This window comes from Rhinatrema bivittatum, chromosome 4, assembly GCF_901001135.1.
Source record: "Rhinatrema bivittatum chromosome 4, aRhiBiv1.1, whole genome shotgun sequence".
Taxonomy (NCBI): Eukaryota; Metazoa; Chordata; class Amphibia; order Gymnophiona; family Rhinatrematidae; genus Rhinatrema; species Rhinatrema bivittatum.
The window spans coordinates 3,168,791-3,187,505 of NC_042618.1; the positions used below are offsets into that span (position 1 = coordinate 3,168,791).

General features: G+C 51.2%; 1 protein-coding gene across 16 annotated transcripts in view; it reads left to right on the plus strand.

Moving 5' to 3' along the window:
• NRXN3 (neurexin 3) overlaps positions 1-18,715 on the plus strand; it is a 2,187,333-nt gene that overhangs the window by 285,333 nt on the left and 1,883,285 nt on the right. The gene's annotated exons all lie outside the window — the stretch shown is intronic.

The window sequence follows — 18,715 nt, forward strand, 5'->3', positions numbered from 1 at the left end:
CCTCCCGGCGCCGTAAGCGCGACTTCCCGCAACCCTCACCCGGCTCCATTAACTCCTCCCGCTCCTGCCGGCAGATCTCGGGGAGGGTCACTCCCGCGCGCGCGGCAGTGACCCCCCCGAGATCTGCCGGCAGATCTGGGGAGGAGAAGTAGCGGCACCGCGCGCGCGCGGTGCCGCTACTTCTCCTCCCGCTCCTGCCGGCAGATCTCGGGGGGGGGGGGGCGCGGGAGTGACACCCCCCCCCGAGATCTGCCGGCAGATCTCGGTGGGGGGGGGGGCGCGGGAGTGACACCCCCCCCCGAGATCTGCCGGCAGATCTCGGTGGGGGGGGCGCGGGAGTGACACCCCCCCCCCCCCGAGATCTGCCGGCAGATCTCGGTGGGGGGGGCGCGGGAGTGACACCCCCCCCCCGAGATCTGCCGGCAGATCTGGGGAGGAGAAGCAGCGGCACCGCGCGCGCGCGCGGCGCCGCTGCTTCTCCTCCCGCTCCTGCGGCCCCACCGCCATTTTTTTTTCTGATCGACATCCTTGCCCGCACATGCGCAGTAGAGCTGCGCTCTACTGCGCATTTGCGGGCCGTCGGTCACAGGCCATTTATAAGGTAGATAGCAGTTTATGGATTTATCCTCTAGGAACTTATCCAAACCTTTTTTAAACCCAGTTACACTAAATGCTTTAACCACATCCTCTGACAATGAATTCCAGAGCTTAACTATGCGCTGAGTGAAAAAGAATTTTCTTTCATTTGTTTTAAATGAGCTACTTGCTAACTTCATGGAGGGCCTCCTGGTCCTTCTATTATCTGAGAGAGTAAATAACCGATTTACATTAACTTGTTCCAGTCCTTTCATGATTTTGTATGTGTGAGAGTGAACATGCCAGTGTGTTAAGAGTGTTTGTGTGTGTGTGTGTATGAAAGAGGAGAAAGCTTGTGCGAATATTGCCCGACCTGCCCCCTCGCACCCGGTCCCCCCAGTTAATCGATAAAAATCTCAGGTATGTCTGTATTCCATGAACTCTGAGTAATTCACTATGCTCTGTGTGTATTTGCTCTACAAGTTCTGCTCTACATAATTGTGGGCTGGACATCCCAGAAAATAAAGTTGAGTGTTTGATTGGACCTGGAGTGTTTTTTTAGAGCCTCCGGGGCAGTGCTGTCCAATGTTTTAAGAGGGGACAGGGTTCATGGCGGGGAGAGTATTGTACAGTGCCCTGACTACTCCAAGTCAAAGTAACCTACCCTATTGCGTCTACCTGTGTCCACTTCAGTATCTGCATAACCCCCCCCCACCGTACCCACCAAATCGTTTGAGAGACCGATTCGTAGTTCCAGTTGTGTCAGATGCTCTCGTTATTGTATGTGCCCGAGCTGGAGAGCACTAAGGACAGGAAGTCCCAGATCTGGAGTTGTGTTGTGTGTTGGGAGAGGAAAAGTGATCCTGCTCCAAGGAGGTGGCTGAGATCTAGGAAGAGGTTGGCCAGACCTCCTGGGAAAGGAAGGACTTTGGGGGAAAAAGGGGAATATTCCTGGGACTCCAGAGAGAGGAAGAGCAGCTGAATCTGAGGAGCTCTGAGGAGAAAAGGCGCTCCCTGGAAGCTGAAAGACTTGTGTGCTGGGAGGTGCCCGAGGAGAGGTATCCTGCCTAGAAATATCCACACGGTCAAAGGCCGAGCAAACTCATTTCAGTCAGAGACTGCAGAAAGAGAGAGAATAAAGATCTGCAAAACCCCACAGGTACTGGAGAAGGGTACCTGCCCCTAAGAGCCTACCTGTGTGAAAAGAGACTGAGATTTATTTCTGTGTTACACAGTACTGGTGCATTGCCTTGTGGTCTGCCAGAGCTTGGTCTTTGATTTTATAAATCTGCTGTTATTGCGCAGCATCCAGTGGAGTGAGGCGTAGTTTGTGGAGTGCTTGACGCTGGTGTGCAGAAGAGACCCAGAGAAAACCCTGAACGTTTCCCCCTTGTGCAGGAACTCCAAGAGCTCTTGGGACCTTGCACGGTCTGTGGCCCTCCCTTGGTGCCCCTGTGCCCAGGAGCTGACTCAGATGGGGGCTGCACGTGTGTTATGTACAAGTCTCCTTATGTGTTGCTGTCACTGTGCCTCGCTCAGAGCAGAGGCTTTTCCTGAAGGGCTCCAGAAAGGATTTTATCTGCAAGTTGACCTGTAGGACGTGCCCTTCCGATTCGGGCCCTGCGTGTCCGGCACGGGCCCTCCCAGAGCGGGACAGTCCCCGTTTGGCCGGAGCCGGCCCGCCCTCCATGGCCCCCCCCCCCCCCCCCCCACTTATTTATTTATTTTGCGTTTTGAATTCTCCCCAGCCTGCGCGAGCGGAAGGTTCACTCCTCGGGGTAATCAATATCCCTCCCGACCGTAGCCCTGTTACCAGGGAAACCGTGGCAGGCAGCAGCCGGGCCTTCATTGGGATGCAGAGCCAGCGCGCAGGGCCTGTCTGAGGGCAGGTGCTATCGGAGTGGGCAGCTCTGGAGAACTCTGGAGTATATCGGATGGAGAGGGCCACGGTAATTATTGCCGCCGCGGCTTCCATGATGAGCGGGCTTAATAGAGGCAGATTTCCGGTTGCTCAGCTAAAGGGAAAATTGGTGTCAGAGGGCAGATTTTATGGGAAAAGACTTTTGTGACTTGAAGGTAAACAGAAATGCTAATACACTTACTTGGAGAGCCTTTAAATAAACACTGGGATCTGCCAGAGTCTCAGAGAGGAGCCTGGGCCTGCCCAGGCTCAGCGCCTTGAAAACAGAGGAAGGCGATGGCAGGGAAAGACCATTACGGCCTCTCTAAGTCCACTCGTGCACACAAGCGCTCAGCTCTGCAATTCCCACCGCTCCTTCAGAGATCCCCCGGGCTTGTCCCATGCTTTCTGGAGTTCAGGTACCCTCCGTGTCTCCTCCACTTCCATGCACCCCCCACCCTCTCTGTAAAGAAATATTTCCTGAGATTACTCCTGACTCTACCCCCTTTCACCCCATCACCCCCTTCTCCCTTGACCCCTCGTTCTAGAGCCTCCTTTCCGTTGAAGGAGGCTCAGCTCCTGTGCATGGAAACCGTGGAGGTGTTTTAATACCCTCCAACGCATCTCCCCTATTTCGCCTTTCCTCTAGAGCAGGGGCAGGCTGCTCTCTTCCTGGAGAGACACAAGCAGGAGTGCATGACATACATTTGCACAGAATGCGAGCAGAGCATGCAAACGCACCTCTTGCATATTAATTGTGGCACTCCTACCTCTGCTCTAGGGTACACATCAGGGGTGGCCAGCTCTAGTCCTTGACAGCCATCCCTGTGAATTAGGCTTAATATGAATTGTCACATTGTTCAGCCACACACCCATTCAGTAAGTTTCTGGGGAATGTACATAAACTTCCTGGGATGGATTTGAATTTCCAGGGATGAGCAGTAAGTGACAGTAAAGACTGCACATGCTTAAGGGAGCAGATTTTAGTTCCTACGTGCACTGGTACCCTGTCATTCTCCTGCTTCCCGCCCCAGTATTCCAGACATTCAAGTTATAATAATCTAGTTCTGTAGTACATCAGCTTATATTAAAATCTGTCTTCTGAAGCACTCACTGACTTCACACGCCCATATGGCCTACCTAACCTTTATTTATACCAGGGTTTGCAATGTAATGCAATGTTCTTTATTACCTAGTATACTACAATTTGAATCTACATCAAAGCACTGTACATAGAAATGTAATAACATCTACAATAGTATACAGAGAAATAAAATAAGTAATAAAATAAGCAATAATAAACACAAAACACAATATAAAACAATAATACAATACAATCAAGCAGCAAAGAATCAACCCCAATTAAATTGCATAAAACTCTGAATGAAAAATATGAATGAATTGAATTTATAATCCATTAAGCAAGCAGCCCGGCAGGTAGGTGGTCACCTATAACTGGAGGTTGGAGGCACTTTTATTGCATCTCATGGTTTGATCCCTGACCGCTTCTTTCAAACAGTTGGGACAGCAAAGGCCCAGAGGAACCACGGATATTTTAACGTTTTGCTCTTCGCCAGATAGCCGATGGGGCCTTTTGGGATTAGAAATGGAAGGCCTGGTCCCCTGACGTCGGCCCGCACGTTACTGCCGGCGGTCAGCGTTCTGTCGGGCAGTATTCCAGGCCCACTGGCTGAGCGGCTGACGCAAGTGTTGCTGCGAGGCTGATAAATCAGGCTCTGGGATGCTCAGCTTCTGCCACAGTGACATCCATTTCCTCATTTTAAGCACTGCCAATGGTTTGGTGACTGGAGGTAGAATTATTTTCTCTCACGTCCCTGCACTTTTGATTTCTGAGTGTGACCTCTGGGGGACCTTTGGCCCTGGGAATGTCATGCCTTAGGAAGGTATTACTTGTGATTGGGTCTGTAATTGTTGTATTCCTGGCATTGATTTTCTGAGCCTCAGTTGTAATGCTGCTGTGCTCTGGTGATAAGGCAGTGGCAGGCATCACAATGGATTGACTTGTACCAGATAAATATTCACTGTGAGAGCGAAGGAGGTCAATATTAAGATTTATGGATGGCGGGATAGTCATGTTCAGTAAGGTAAATGGAGGGTCAGACTTCTTCAGAGATCTTGGAAAGCCAGCAGCTGCAGTGAGGTCATCTTAGCGTCACTCCTGTGGGTCCGATTCTGTGATGGGGCGGACAGACCACACACAACCCAGAGGCCTGATAGGGTTAGAGCCTGGCCTGCAGGCAGCGGTGTGGAGCTCTCTGATCCCGCACAGCCATTTGTAAAGCAGAGTTTTTGCTTGGATGAGGATTTCCTTTGGAAGAAGTCTATAAAAGCAGGCAGAAGAGGGAGGGCTGAGAGCCAGAGCGCAGCTTTCAAGTTCAGGATCCAGGAAATGGGGAGCAGAATGGCCGACCTGTCTCCATGTCATCATGGGAATTAGTCCAGTCCTTCTTTTATAACTCCTAGCCCAATGTCTTCTGCAGGAAAATAAGGGCTGGACCGTACTGGGATATAGTCCACATTAATAAGAAAAAAAACAAAAAAACCCAGGACTGGATTCACATCCCATAAGATCTGAAATTAAAGCAAGCTCAGTCCCGTCTTTCTGTTTGGCGCTCCAGCGCGCACCAGCCCTTCTTCTCCTGAAGGAACGCACCGGGATGGGAGTTGCGTAAAGGGTCTGCAATCGTTTCGCATGACGACAAGGAGGCAGGGGGAACCGAACCGAGATTTCTCTGCTTCCGCTGAGAATCTTTTCCTTTCAGCTGTGCCAGCAGCAGCAGCAGCAGCAGAGGTTTGTTACTGTGTCTGGTCATTCATTCAACCTCTGAAACGGGGAGAGGCAGAGGCTCTTGGGCCAATCCTCGTGAGTTTTTTGGCCAAGCCTCCGTCTGGCCCTGCGAAGGCGAGTGTTGCTCTGGAAGAGCATTGCACAGCCGATAAGACCGTGGGCTGGCTATTGCGATGCCGCCTGTACCCCCTCCAGGCATTCCTTGGCACCGGCCAGCTGCTGCACCACCTGCAAGAGGTGCAGAGGTGCCGACCTCTGGTTGCTAGGACTGTTACCCTTGGGCAGGCCTGGGTGGGCGGACAGGGCGGGGGATGAAACGTTTACCCCCTCATCCCGTCACTGGGTTTCTCCAAGTCTTAGCGCGTGCTGGTGCTCTCAGGGATTCCCTGCCAACAGCAAACACTTCTGAAGCAATTTTCCTGCTCACAGCTTGAATATTTGTATCTATTTTTCAATTTAACTGCCTTTGCCAGAAGCTTAAGGCAGGTACATAAATAATATAATTACCATTTCATGCTAAAACTACAAAATAGAACAAATTCAAACGTTTAAAGCAGACCAAACAAATCATAACTCACAAAAATCACACGGTAGTGATAAAAAATAAAGAGAAATTACTACTTACCTGATAATTTCCTTTCTCTAATGAGGGCAGGCCAATCCCCACCAGTGGGTTATGCACCTCTGCCAGCAGGTGGAGACAGAGTAAGAAGTTGACATCACGGCTATATAGTCCTGCCCTGACATCAGCCCACCAGTATTCTCTGGAAAAGCCAAACTGTGCGCAAAATGATTATACTTGGACATTATCATTAACAATCAACCACTCATGCTTCCAACCCAATGGGAACACTGAGCTCAGACAAAAGAAGTAACAAATGCACTAAAGAGCCAGAGAAGCCACTTGCCAGTCTTCGTCAAAGAATCACATTCTGCAATGCTCGCCCTGAAAAGCCTAACCATAAATTCAACACTGGCAGCCTAGGGCAAGTCTGAGATTGACCTGCCCTCATTAGAGGAAAGGAAATAATCAGGTAAATAGTAACTTCTCCTTCCTCTGCATTCTGGAAGATCAGTCCCCACCAGTGGGATGTACCAAAGCTAATCCCCAAAAAGGCGGGAGGCTGCCAGCGTTCCAGTCAAAACCGCCCACACAAATGCGGCATCCTCCTTAGCCCGAACATCTAAGCAGTAATGCTTGGAAAAGGTCTACAAAGATGACCACATCGCCGCTTGGCAAATCTCAGCAGGAGACAACAAACGACGTTCTGCCCATGATACCGTCTGAGCTCTCGTGGAATGCGGTCTAATCTGTTTCGGCAAAACAACCTCAGTAGCCACATAGGCAGCCCTAATGACTTCCTTAACCCAATGGGCTTTCGTTGCCCACATCGCCAGTGCTCCCTGTGTACCACAACCATGGAGCACAAACAGGTGATCAAACTTCCAAACGATTTAATCATCTCCAAGTACTTCAGTAAATGACACTTGATGTCCAAGGAATGCAAAATACAATACTCACTTCTCATCTCTGTCCCTGTCCAAGGTGCACAGGGAAATGGACTGATTCAAATGAAACTCCGAAACCACCTTTGCCAAAAAGAGGGACTGTCCGAATCTATACTGCAGAAAAGGCTCCCGGCAAGAAAAAGCCTGCAGTTGAGAGACCCGATGTGCTGATCTGATTGATACCAGAAAAACTGTCTTGAAGGGAAGCAATCACAAGGAAAGAGCACGCAGCAGCTGAAAGGTCAGACCTGCCAAGAACTCCAGGACCAAATTAAGGTCCCATGGAGGTACTGGAAGCCATAAGGGGGGTGGGTGGCAAAGGTGCTTAACTCCCTTCAAGAAACGGGACACATCAGGATGGGAAGACAAAGGCCCTCCATTGATTCTCCCACTACAACAAGCAAAAGCTGCAACTTGAACTTTAAAGATGTAAAGGACCACGCCCTTATGCAAGCCATCCTGTAAGAATTCCAAAATCAAAGGAATGTCCACCTTGAGAGGTTGAGAACCTCACTCAGAACACCAGGCCTTGAAAACTTTCCAAACTCTAATATAGGCTAGAAAAGTAGAACATTTTCTGGCCCAAAGTAAGGTGGAAATCACAGCAGGCAAAAAGCCCTACATCAACAACTGAGCCCTTTCAATGGCCAAATCGAAAGACAAAATTGACCAGGATCCTCATGTAGAATGGGCCCCTACCGCAATAGATCCTTTTGAGACGGAAGCCTGAGGCGACTGCCCACCAGCAGTCTCTGGAGATCGGCATACCACAGCCTTCAAGCCCAATCTGGAGCCACTAAAAGGACGGTGTTGGTTTGACTTGTAATCTTCTGGAAAATCCTGTCTTTCAGAGGCCAGGGCAGAAAAGCATACAGCGGGATGCCACATGGCCACTCCTGAATGAGAGTGTCGATGCTCACCACTTTTGGGTCTCATCTGTGACTGAAAAGGCATGGAACCTTTGTGTTGTTGATGGCCACCAACAGGTCTAGGTCCAGTAGGCCCCAGCAGTTCTCAAGGAGCTGAAGGCTTTGTTTGCCAGTTCCCATTTTCCTGGGCTAAAGTTTCTCCTGCTGAGGAAGGCGGCTTCTGATATTATCCTTTCCAGCAACATGAGAGGCGGATATGCCTAGAAGATGTTGCTCCGCTCACATCATGAGTGTATTTATCTCCCTCAACACCTGTTGACTCTTGATGTAAGCCAATGTCGTTGCATTGCTGAACATTATCTAGACCTCCTGAGCCTCTAAGTGCTCAGAAAACTGCAAGCACACTAAACAAACTGCCCATGCTTCTAATCTGTTGATGTTCCACTGCCAGTTCTCTACAATTCAGCGACCTTTGTACCATCAACTCCTGACAGTGAGCCCCCCAGCCCAGAAGGCTTGCATCTGTCAAGAGTAGTAACCAATTTGGCATCTCCAGGGAAACTCCCTTCCTGAGATGATCCACCTGTAAAGACCAGTTCAACTGAGACCTCACTTCCAATGTTAGGAGCAGCCTCACTGCATAATTCTGTGACTGCGGATTCCATCAGGAAAGCAATGCACCTTGAAGAGGTTGGCATCCGTGCTCTTGCCCAGGGAACTGTTTCTAATGCAGCAGCCATCAACCCCAGGACCTGCAGAGAAGACCAGATGGTTGGGCAAGCAGTGTTCATCAGGGTTTGAAGTTGATCCATCAACCTTTGAACTCAAGTCTCTGATCAGAAGTATTCTGCTCTGCCTCATTTTGAAGCGAACCCTGAGATATTCCAAATTCTGAGATGGCTGAAAATTGCTCTTGACCAGATTCACCACCTAGCCTAGGTCCTGTAGTAACGAAATCACTCTGCAAGAAGCATGAAGACTCTACCACTCTCCTGGCCCAAATCAACTAATCATCCAGATATGGGTGAACTAAAATTCTGTCTTTGCATAGGACTGAAGTTCCCACCACCATGACCTTGGAAAAGGTCCTGGATGCCATAGCCAGCTTGAACGGCAAGGCCTGAAATGGGTAATGATGATTCAGAATAGCAAACCGAAGGAACCGTTGATGTTCCCAATGAATGGGAAAATGCAGATATTTCTCCGTCATATCCAGAGATGTGAGGTATAACCCTGCTTATACTCACAGAGAGCACCATTTCCATCCTGGAATGCGTGACTCATAAATGATGGGTGATGCTCTTGAAATCCAGTATGGGTCGAAAAGACCCGTCCTTCTTGGGCACGACAAAATAAATGGAATAACGGCATGTATTTTATTGTGATTCAGGAACAGGAATCACTGCTTTCAGGTCCAACAGCCTTTGTAATGTAGCTTTCACTGCTACCCTCTCCTGAGGAGATTTGCATGAAGATATCATAAAGGCACCCGGAGGATTGTGAAGAGATTCCAGAGCATATCTGTCCTGAATCACTTCGAGGAGCCACTGATCCGAAGTAATCTGGACCCTACCTATGGTAGGCACCCACCTATTTCCTGCACCAACATGTGAGGCAGCAAATCTTCATTGAGAAGGTAAGCGTGCAAAATCACCCTCAAGGTCTACATCGCGCCACAGAGGGAGAAGCCTGAAAGCAGGGCCGAGCAAACGGCTGCTGACCCCGCCGTGCCTGAACCACCTGCACGCCTCATAGAACTCCCCTGAGACGTGAGACGTGAGCAGGGAGGCCGAACGCCGAAGAGCAGGCCCAGTAGGAAAACTCCTCTCTTCTTTCTCCTGTCCTTTCCTTTCTTTTTTTTTAAGTATAAACTTTTACCTGAGCTCAGCCTCACTGGCCAAGAGCAGGAACGGGGCGGGGGGGGGGGGGGGGGGGGGGGCGAAAGCCTTCACCGCTGAGCCTCTCCCCACCTGCAACCACTAATTGGATTTTAAGTCCATGCCACCCGAGGCTACCAGACGACAGCCGCTCTCCTGAAGGAGGGGCCGAACGGTATCACCTCAGGAGGCAGGCAGTGCTATAGAGACGTCTCGTCTTTCTGACCTCTCCTTTTGCACGTCTTCCTTCCTTTCTGTCTCTACTTAACTTGCTCACAGGCAATCCCCCCCCCGAAGGGAAATGCACGTCCACCATCTGCGGGGGACGGAGAATACTGGCGGGCTGATGTCAGGGCGGGACTATATGGGCTGTGGTGGCTCATTCTGCTAGCAGAGGTGCATAAGCCACTGGTGGGGTCCGGCCTGCCAGAACGCAGAGGAAATTAAGATTTTAACCCCCACCTAATATCTTAGCATGTTCTAAAACATTACCATAAAGACCAGGCAAACCCCAGCTCACCCCGGCCCCATCCTCTCGCTGGGCGCAGGGGCTCCTGAGGGACTGCCGGCACCATGTCCTGAAGCCTGCTCCTGGGCTCTTTCCAGAACGGGAGAGGTCAACTCTTTCAAGACCCTTCAGCTTAGGAGCCCATTTGGCAAAGGTCCGGTACAGGAAAAAATATCAGACAGTGCACCAGACTGGGATTGTTAACAAAATAAACCCTTGTCCTGGGTAATTTGATGCAAGCGAACTATCTGGCCTCAGGTGCACTTGGCACTGGTTTACTTCTTACACAAACAAAAATGGATACAGTCCAAATATCACAAAAATATACACACACTAGGAGCTTCTTTTATCAAACCCCCCATGAGCAGGATTTCCCCTTCTTTGTACTACTCTTCCTATCCGCCACAATCTCTCATATATTGCTTACATTCTTTTAATACATAGTTATATACTGTATTGTATTTGTTCAGTTACCATGTTAAATTGTAAAGCGCAATGCTGAATTACTGTTTGAATGTAAACCGAGGTGATGTTATTTACGTACCCCGGTATAGAAAAATCTATAAATAAATAAATAAATAAATAAATAAATACCTAGAGCTCTCCAGTCCTAGAGGTGACAGGCTCTGTATCCCTGCACCCATCCCCTGATCCCTCCAGTCCTAGAGGTGACGGGCTCTGTATCTCTGCGCCGCCCATCCCCTGATCCCTCCAGTCCTAGAGGTGACAGGCTCTGTATCCCTGCTCCCATCCCCTGATCCCTCCAGTCCTAGAGGTGACAGGCTCTGTATCCCTGCACCCATCCCCTGATCCCTCCAGTCCTAGAGGTGACAGGCTCTGTAATCCCTGCTCCCATCCCCTGATCCCTCCAGTCCTAGAGGTGACAGGCTCTGTATCCCTGCGCCCATCCCCTGATCCCTCCAGTCCTAGAGGTGACAGGCTCTGTATCCCTGCGCCCATCCCCTGATCCCTCCAGTCCTAGAGCTGACAGGCTCTGTATCCCTGCTCCCATCCCCTGATCCCTCCAGTCCTAGAGGTGACAGGCTCTGTATCCCTGCGCCCAACCCCTGATCCCTCCAGTCCTAGAGCTGACAGGCTCTGTATCCCTGCTCCCATCCCCTGATCCCTCCAGTCCTAGAGCTGACAGGCTCTGTATCCCTGCTCCCATCCCCTGATCCCTCCAGTCCTAGAGCTGACAGGCTCTGTATCCCTGCTCCCATCCCCTGATCCCTCCAGTCCTAGAGCTGACAGGCTCTGTATCCCTGCTCCCATCCCCTGATCCCTCCAGTCCTAGAGGTGACAGGCTCTGTATCCCTGCTCCCATCCCCTGATCCCTCCAGTCCTAGAGCTGACAGGCTCTGTATCCCTGCTCCCATCCCCTGATCCCTCCAGTCCTAGAGGTGACAGGCCATGTATCCCTGCTCCCATCCCCTGATCCTCCAGTCCTAGAGCTGACAGGCTCTGTATCCCTGCTCCCATCCCCTGATCCCTCCAGTCCTAGAGCTGACAGGCTCTGTATCCCTGCTCCCATCCCCTGATCCCTCCAGTCCTAGAGGTGACAGGCTCTGTATCCCTGCTCCCATCCCCTGATCCCTCCAGTCCTAGAGGTGACAGGCTCTGTATCCCTGCACCCATCCCCTGATCCCTCCAGTCCTAGAGGTGACAGGCTCTGTATCCCTGCACCCATCCCCTGATCCCTCCAGTCCTAGAGGTGACAGGCTCTGTATCCCTGCTCCCATCCCCTGATCCCTCCAGTCCTAGAGCTGACAGGCTCTGTATCCCTGCTCCCATCCCTGATCCCTCCAGTCCTAGAGGTGACAGGCTCTGTATCCCTGTGCCTACTCCCTGAGCCCTCCAGTCCTAGAGGTGACAGGCTCTGTATCCCTGCACCCATCCCCTGATCCCTCCCGTCCTAGAGGTGACAGGCTCTGTATCCCTGCTCCCATCCCCTGATCCCTCCTGTCCTAGAGCTGACAGGCTCTGTATCCCTGCACCCATCCCCTGATCCCTCCCGTCCTAGAGGTGACAGGCTCTGTATCCCTGCTCCCATCCCCTGATCCCTCCCGTCCTAGAGCTGACAGGCTCTGTATCCCTGCACCTATCCCCTGATCCCTCCCGTCCTAGAGCTGACAGGCTCTGTATCCCTGCACCCATCCCCTGATCCCTCCTGTCCTAGAGGTGACAGGCTCTGTATCCCTGCACCCATCCTCTGATCCCTCCATCCTAGAGGTGACAGGCTCTGTATCCCTGCTCCCATCCCCTGATCCCTCCCGTCCTAGAGCTGACAGGCTCTGTATCCCTGCACTCATCCCCTGATCCCTCCCGTCCTAGAGCTGACAGGCTCTGTATCCCTGCACCCATCCCCTGATCCCTCCCGTCCTAGAGGTGACAGGCTCTGTATCCCTGCTCCCATCCCCTGATCCCTCCCGTCCTAGAGCTGACAGGCTCTGTATCCCTGCACCCATCCCCTGATCCCTCCCGTCCTAGAGCTGACAGGCTCTGTATCCCTGCACCCATCCCCTGATCCCTCCAGTCCTAGAGGTGACTGGCTCTGTATCCCTGCACCCATCCTCTGATCCTTCCATCCTAGAGATGACAGGCTCTGTATCCCTGTGCCTACTCCCTGAGCCCTCACTTTGTATGCATTTATTTGTGTTTGTATATTTGAACTGGGATAGGTTGGTCTTTGTTCGCGTTGAGCTTGTCTGTGTTTGTTAGTATTTCTTGCCAGGTGTTGACAGATGTGCACTTTTACACAAGTGCTTTGGTAAACCTGCGTTCCTTTGGTGTTGATTAGTGTTGGTAGATGAGTGTTTGGTTGTGGCTTGGCTCTTCATGGCTATGAGTGCTGATAAATGTGTGAGTGATTTGTGCATGGCATCGTGTGTCTGTTGGGCTGTTGTTTGCTTTGTGTTTGCCCTTCATGCTTTCGTGTGTCGAGAGACGTGTTGGTGTCCTGAGTGTGGCTCGATGAGTAACAGCGCAGTCCTGTACCACGTTACGATGAGGCTCAGGTCTTTGATCTCTCGCTCTGGCTTTGAAACGCTGATATGTTTGAGGAACTGTAACTGGATCATTCTTCATCCCTTCATAAGTCTGCCCCTGCGGCCGGTATTTTGCAGGAAGAGAAATGCGTTTTCCCCGCGCCCTTGTAAAGCTTCAGCCACTTACAGCTGTGTTTCTGGGTTTATTCTCTGTCCTTCCCCAGGGCTCAGTGCCGGCAGGGGAGCAGTCAGACCGCGTCCCCTGGTGGATGTCAGGGTAACACTTTGTGACTCCGGCATTAGGATAATTGCCTTGGGGCGCATCGGCCTTCATCAGCGCAGGGTCGGTGGCATCTGACAGAGACGAGCTCTGCTCTCTGAAGCCGTGGGCAGGCAGCTGATATTGCATCCTGGCATTCTTGGGCATTTCAGGTTTTCAGAGCAGCTGCCTGCCTCCTGCATGGCTGCCAGGGGACGGCTGGGGCTGGTGGCATTAACCAGTTACAGATTAAAGGGGTTAGCTCAAGGGCATTAACCATGACCCTGTGTGAAAGCTGAACTTGGCACCCCCTCGCCCCACGAAAAATGCCAACTTCGCTCGCACCACTATCCCCAGCCTCTTCCAGGATCTCTCCTTCCCCATGGCCTAGGCCTACCCAATTCCCCCTACCCCTTCTCTCCCCGGTGCCAATGAGGTCTGGGGTCTCTACGGGATGGGAGAGATCCCCAATATAAAGCCTGTACCTCCAGCTCTGTAACTACAGAAACTCCCCCAGCAGTGGCTGCAGAGCAGAACAGGGCACAGCCCCAAGAAAACCAAATGCAAATTCTGTTATCAAACTCCCTCCACTGCCAGGCAGCCTGTGAAGTAAAAGCAAATGTCCATTTCTTTCTATCTCTCTCTCTGTCTTTGCTTCTCTATGGACTCTTTAGCTAGCTCTCATTCCTCCTATTGCCCTCCATCTCTTGCCCTCTAGTTCCCCGGTCCCAGCTCTTCACCCCCCCAAATCTCCAGTTATCTGACTCCCTTATCCTGCCCTCCAACAGCTTTCCAGTCCTCTGAACACCGTCCTGCCCTGTCCCACCCAAATTATGCCCACGCTGCTCTTCTCTCTCCAAACACCCCCTCCACGTCTCCCAAGCATTCTCTGTTCTTGTCTCCCTCTTCCATGCTCTCCTGTCTCCTCCAGTCACCCCCTCTCAGGCTCTCCTGTTCCCCATCACCTCTCTCGCTCCTTTCTTCCCATTCTCAGCATTTTTACAGAAGGACAGAGAAACGTGAAAAAGACCCTAGGGCCAATCCAATCTGCCCATCCACACCAACTGCTCAGCTCTCCAATCCCCACTGCTCCCGCAGAGATCCCCTCTGCTTGTCCCAGGTTTTCTCAAATTCAGGCACTGGATTTGTCTCCACCACCTCAATATTAATCAATTAGCTTTCATGATTTTAGTGGAACTGCAGCATCGCTCTCTGCTTTGATAGCGGGGGAGGTGGGAACTGGATTCAGATGATAAGCAGACAGGAAAAACGACATGAGTACTTCTACTGCCAGCCCCAAAAGCAAAGCACATAAGGACATAAGAACATGCCATACTGGGTCAGAACAAGGATCCATCAAGCCCAGCATCCTGTTTCCAACAGTGGCCAATCCAGGACATAAGAACCTGGCAAGTACCCAAAAACTAAGTCTATTCCATGTAACCATTGCTAATGGCAGTGGCTATTCTCTAAGTGAACTTAATAGCAGGTAATGGACTTCTCCTCCAAGAACTTATCCAATCCTTTTTTAAACCCAGCTACACTAACAACTCTAACCACATCCTCTGGCAATGAATTCCAGAGTTTAACTGTGCATTGAGTGACAAAGAACTTTCTCCGATTAGTTTTAAATGTGCCCCATGCTAACTTCATGGAGTGCCCCCTAGTCCTTCTATTATCCGAAAGAGTAAATAACCGATTCACATCTACCCGTTCTAGACCTCTCAAGACCTCCTGCCAGGTAATTGCCCCCGCCGCCTGGGGGTCACGCAGGTCCGGCTGCGCGCTCTCTCTCTCTCTCTCTCAGCTCCTTACAGGAAGCGACAAAGCTCTACCCCGGGTTCACGGGACCCTCTGCCCGGGCGCCGCTTGCTTGCTGTAAGGGGAAGAAGCTCTGAACCCTCCACTCCCTCGGGTATCCGGATAATTTTCGGATGTTTGACGAAACAATGCACGCGCGGGCGGGAAACTACCGGCAAGCGCAGAGCACGGGCACTGGGGCCTGTGCGATGAGACGCGCGTTATTCAGCGCCGGTTTTCCTGACGCGCACGCAGGGCACTTCCCCACGGGGCGCCCGATGCAGTATTTAAATGCGGGGCCGCGTGAAAAAGGCCGCGCTCGGGGAGAATCGCGTGTCCCTAGCGCTCAAATGCATCGGGCGCTCGCGACTGCAGGGGGCGCGCAGTGCGAGCCTGCGTTTTTATCCTCCCGCTTGTGGCCAATTCTGCTGAGGTGGCTGAAGGCGCCTATGGGTAACTGCCCCTTGCTCTGGGCGTCTAAATTGTGCGTCCAGTAGATTCCCCCCTCCCCCCCCCCATATATTTCTTTATTAACTTTCCAACTCGTATCAATAGCCTAAGAGAAACACAAAAAAACAGAAGCAAGGACGTAGTCACGTCAAGAAGACTCAGAATCTCAAACCGCGCGACGCAAACCCCCTCCCACCCTGTAATCTCCCTACGGCAGAGTCCGAGGCACAAGGCAGAGGGCTCCCATCTCACGCGCATCCACGTGAGGAAAAGGCCCTGGATGGAAGCCGGAAGGCATTGAACAAAGGAGGTCCGTCTTCCTGGAAAGGCCGCCCGTCGTCCCCTGCAGGCCTGGATCCATGGCCCATATTCCAAATCAGAAAGGTCTAAACGTTTCCACCTTCCAAAAATCAAACCAGGGCCACTTAAACAATTTACATTTCCTAGCAACGCCTGCTCCTTTAATCACAAACTTACACTCGTGTTTGCTGCACATGATCTCATCAGAAAGTGCACTAGAATTTTTTTATTTTTTTTTTAAATCAAGCCAATATTCATTTATTTTTCATCATCACAAGCAGTAAACATGTGTCACAGCGATGCTAAGTAGAAGGAACCGCAGAGGACACTATTTTTAAATTTCTCACGACTCGTGGATTGACTTTATGCCACCTCCGGGGCTGGAGTTAAATTTGCAGCATTACAAAGTGTGCGCTGGGCGCCCGGCGGTCCTTCGCATGGGGAGTAATAGCTGATCGCTTCATTTACATGGCGGCTGCGCATTTGCTTGGGTGCGCGTTTCGGACGTGCTGATCCCCTTATTGCTTCAGGCGCCAGCCTAGCGCATCCATAACGCCCGTCCGACCGCGTGAAAACCTGCGCGCACTTTGCTGCACCGTCCCCACGGAGAGCCAGCGCAGTAAAGGCGCGTGCAGCCCGACGCACGGTTTTCTCGGCTCCGCAATGCGCGTTTACTGCCGGCGCGTCACGGAGATTTACGCCCACAAAACGTGCGATCTAAAATGTGAGCGCTGCTTAGCGCCCTGGCGTGGAAATCCCGTGTAGATGAGGGCATTAAGCAGAGCCGTCCCCGCCGATGCTGAGAGGTGCGCTGGCCTTAGCGCTGGAAACGTAAGTCCTGGCCAGAGATGGAGTTACATTTCCAGGGCTGCTGCTGCTGCGCCGGCACCACAACCCTTAAAAACACACAAAAAAGAAGTCAGGATTTATCAGGCTTACCACTGCCGCTTAGCCAGATAAGTGCTCTCTCCTTTTGGTCTATTTCAGAAACAACTCCCCCTCCTTCCTGAGTTATAATGTGCCAAGTGCACATTTTACAGTCATCGCACTTATTAAAACTCCCAGTGCATTAGCATAGCATTAGCTTTACTGCATCAGGGAGTTAGAAACCATTTAAAGCCGAATGTCGGAAATCCAGCGGACAGCTTCTTAACGCTCAGATTACTGCATCGGCCTGTGAAAGCTGAAAAGCGCCCAAGTCTGCCACCCCCGCTGCTTGTGGGGGCAGAGGTAGAGGGGGGGGGGGGGGGGTCAGAGTCGTGCAAGCAGCGTTGGAAATCAAATGTCCCAGCCCCGGTCTGAACGCGCCCCGGGAACTCCCCGCCGTGCCCCAGGGCAGGAAGTGGCGGGCAAGCTTGCAGCTGGATTTGAGGAAATATAATTTGAGTTTGATGATTTTTGCCTTGGAAAATGCCTTTGAACATTGCCCTCCTCGGGGGCACTGGATTGAGCAGGAGGCGGCGGCCATCTTTGTTCCCTTACGCCTCAAGGCTCTTTCCAACGCCCCGGGAAAAGCACAAGCGGGCAGTGGGAATAGCCCGGGTCATTTCTCTCTGAAAATTCACTCCAAAGTTTCCTGTGCTAAAGGTGGCCCCAGAAAGCCAGTGCCCAGAGCTGCTGGGAGGGAGTAGGACTGGCAGACATTCAGCGCTCCATGCCCACAAGCTTTATTCAGACAATTCCCAGCTCAGCATCCTTCCTCGCTGCACCAGTGTACGCTGCATGTGAACGCCGCACGCTGGGAGCATGGAGCCTCTGTCCTTCTGACTGGCCTGGGACTGGGAGTGGGGGAGAAGCAATTTGTTTTCACTTTGGCGAGGCAGGAAAGAGGTTATTGGTGGTTGAGAGGGAGTGGGGTATGGGGGGAACGTTGGACCCTTCATCTTTCAAGGCATAGGGGGAGCGGAGGTCAAGGCGAGATGTAAAGGGGTGCTGGCCCTCATTTTTCAGCTGCACTCTGATATTTTTCCCTTAACTTGGCAGTGGGAGAGGATCTGTCCACCGCTGGCCCAAGAATTGTTTTCTAATGAACTTACTGTGTGTATATTCAGTGGGAGATTGAATATCCTGCAAACGTTATCCAGGTGACTATCCAACAATGACACGAGGTGGGTGGCAGCTTATAGACTAACCAATTTAAGAACATAAGAACATAACAAACTGCCATGCTGGGTCAGACCAAAGGTCCATCAGGCCCAGCATCCTGATTCCAACAGAGGCCAATCCAGGCCACAAGAACCTGGCAATTACCCAAACACTAAGAAGATCCCATGCTACTGATGCAATTAATAGCAGTGGCTATTCCCTAAGTAAAATTGATTAATAGCCGTTAATGGACTTCTCCTCCAAGAACTTATCCAATCCTTTTTTAAACACAGCTACACTAACTGCACTAAGAACATAAGAACATAAGAAAATGCCATACTGGGTCAGACCAAGGGTCCATCAAGCCCAGCATCCTGTTTCCAACAGTGGCCAATCCAGGCCATAAGAACCTGGCAAGTACCCAAAAACTAAGTCTATTCCATGTAACCATTGCTAATGGCAGTGGCTATTCTCTAAGTGAACCTAATAGCAGGTAATGGACTTCTCCTCCAAGAACTTATCCAATCCTTTTTTAAACACAGCTATACTACCTGCACGAACCACATTCTCTGGCAACAAATTCCAGAGTTTAATTGTGCGTTGAGTAAAAAAGAACTTTCTCCGATTAGTTTTAAATGTGCCCCATGCTAACTTCATGGAGTGTCCCCTAGTCCTTCTACTATCTGAAAGAGTAAATAACCGATTCACATCTACCCGTTCTAGACCTCTCATGATTTTAAACACCTCTATCATATCCCCCCTCAGTCGTCTCTTCTCCAAGCTGAAAAG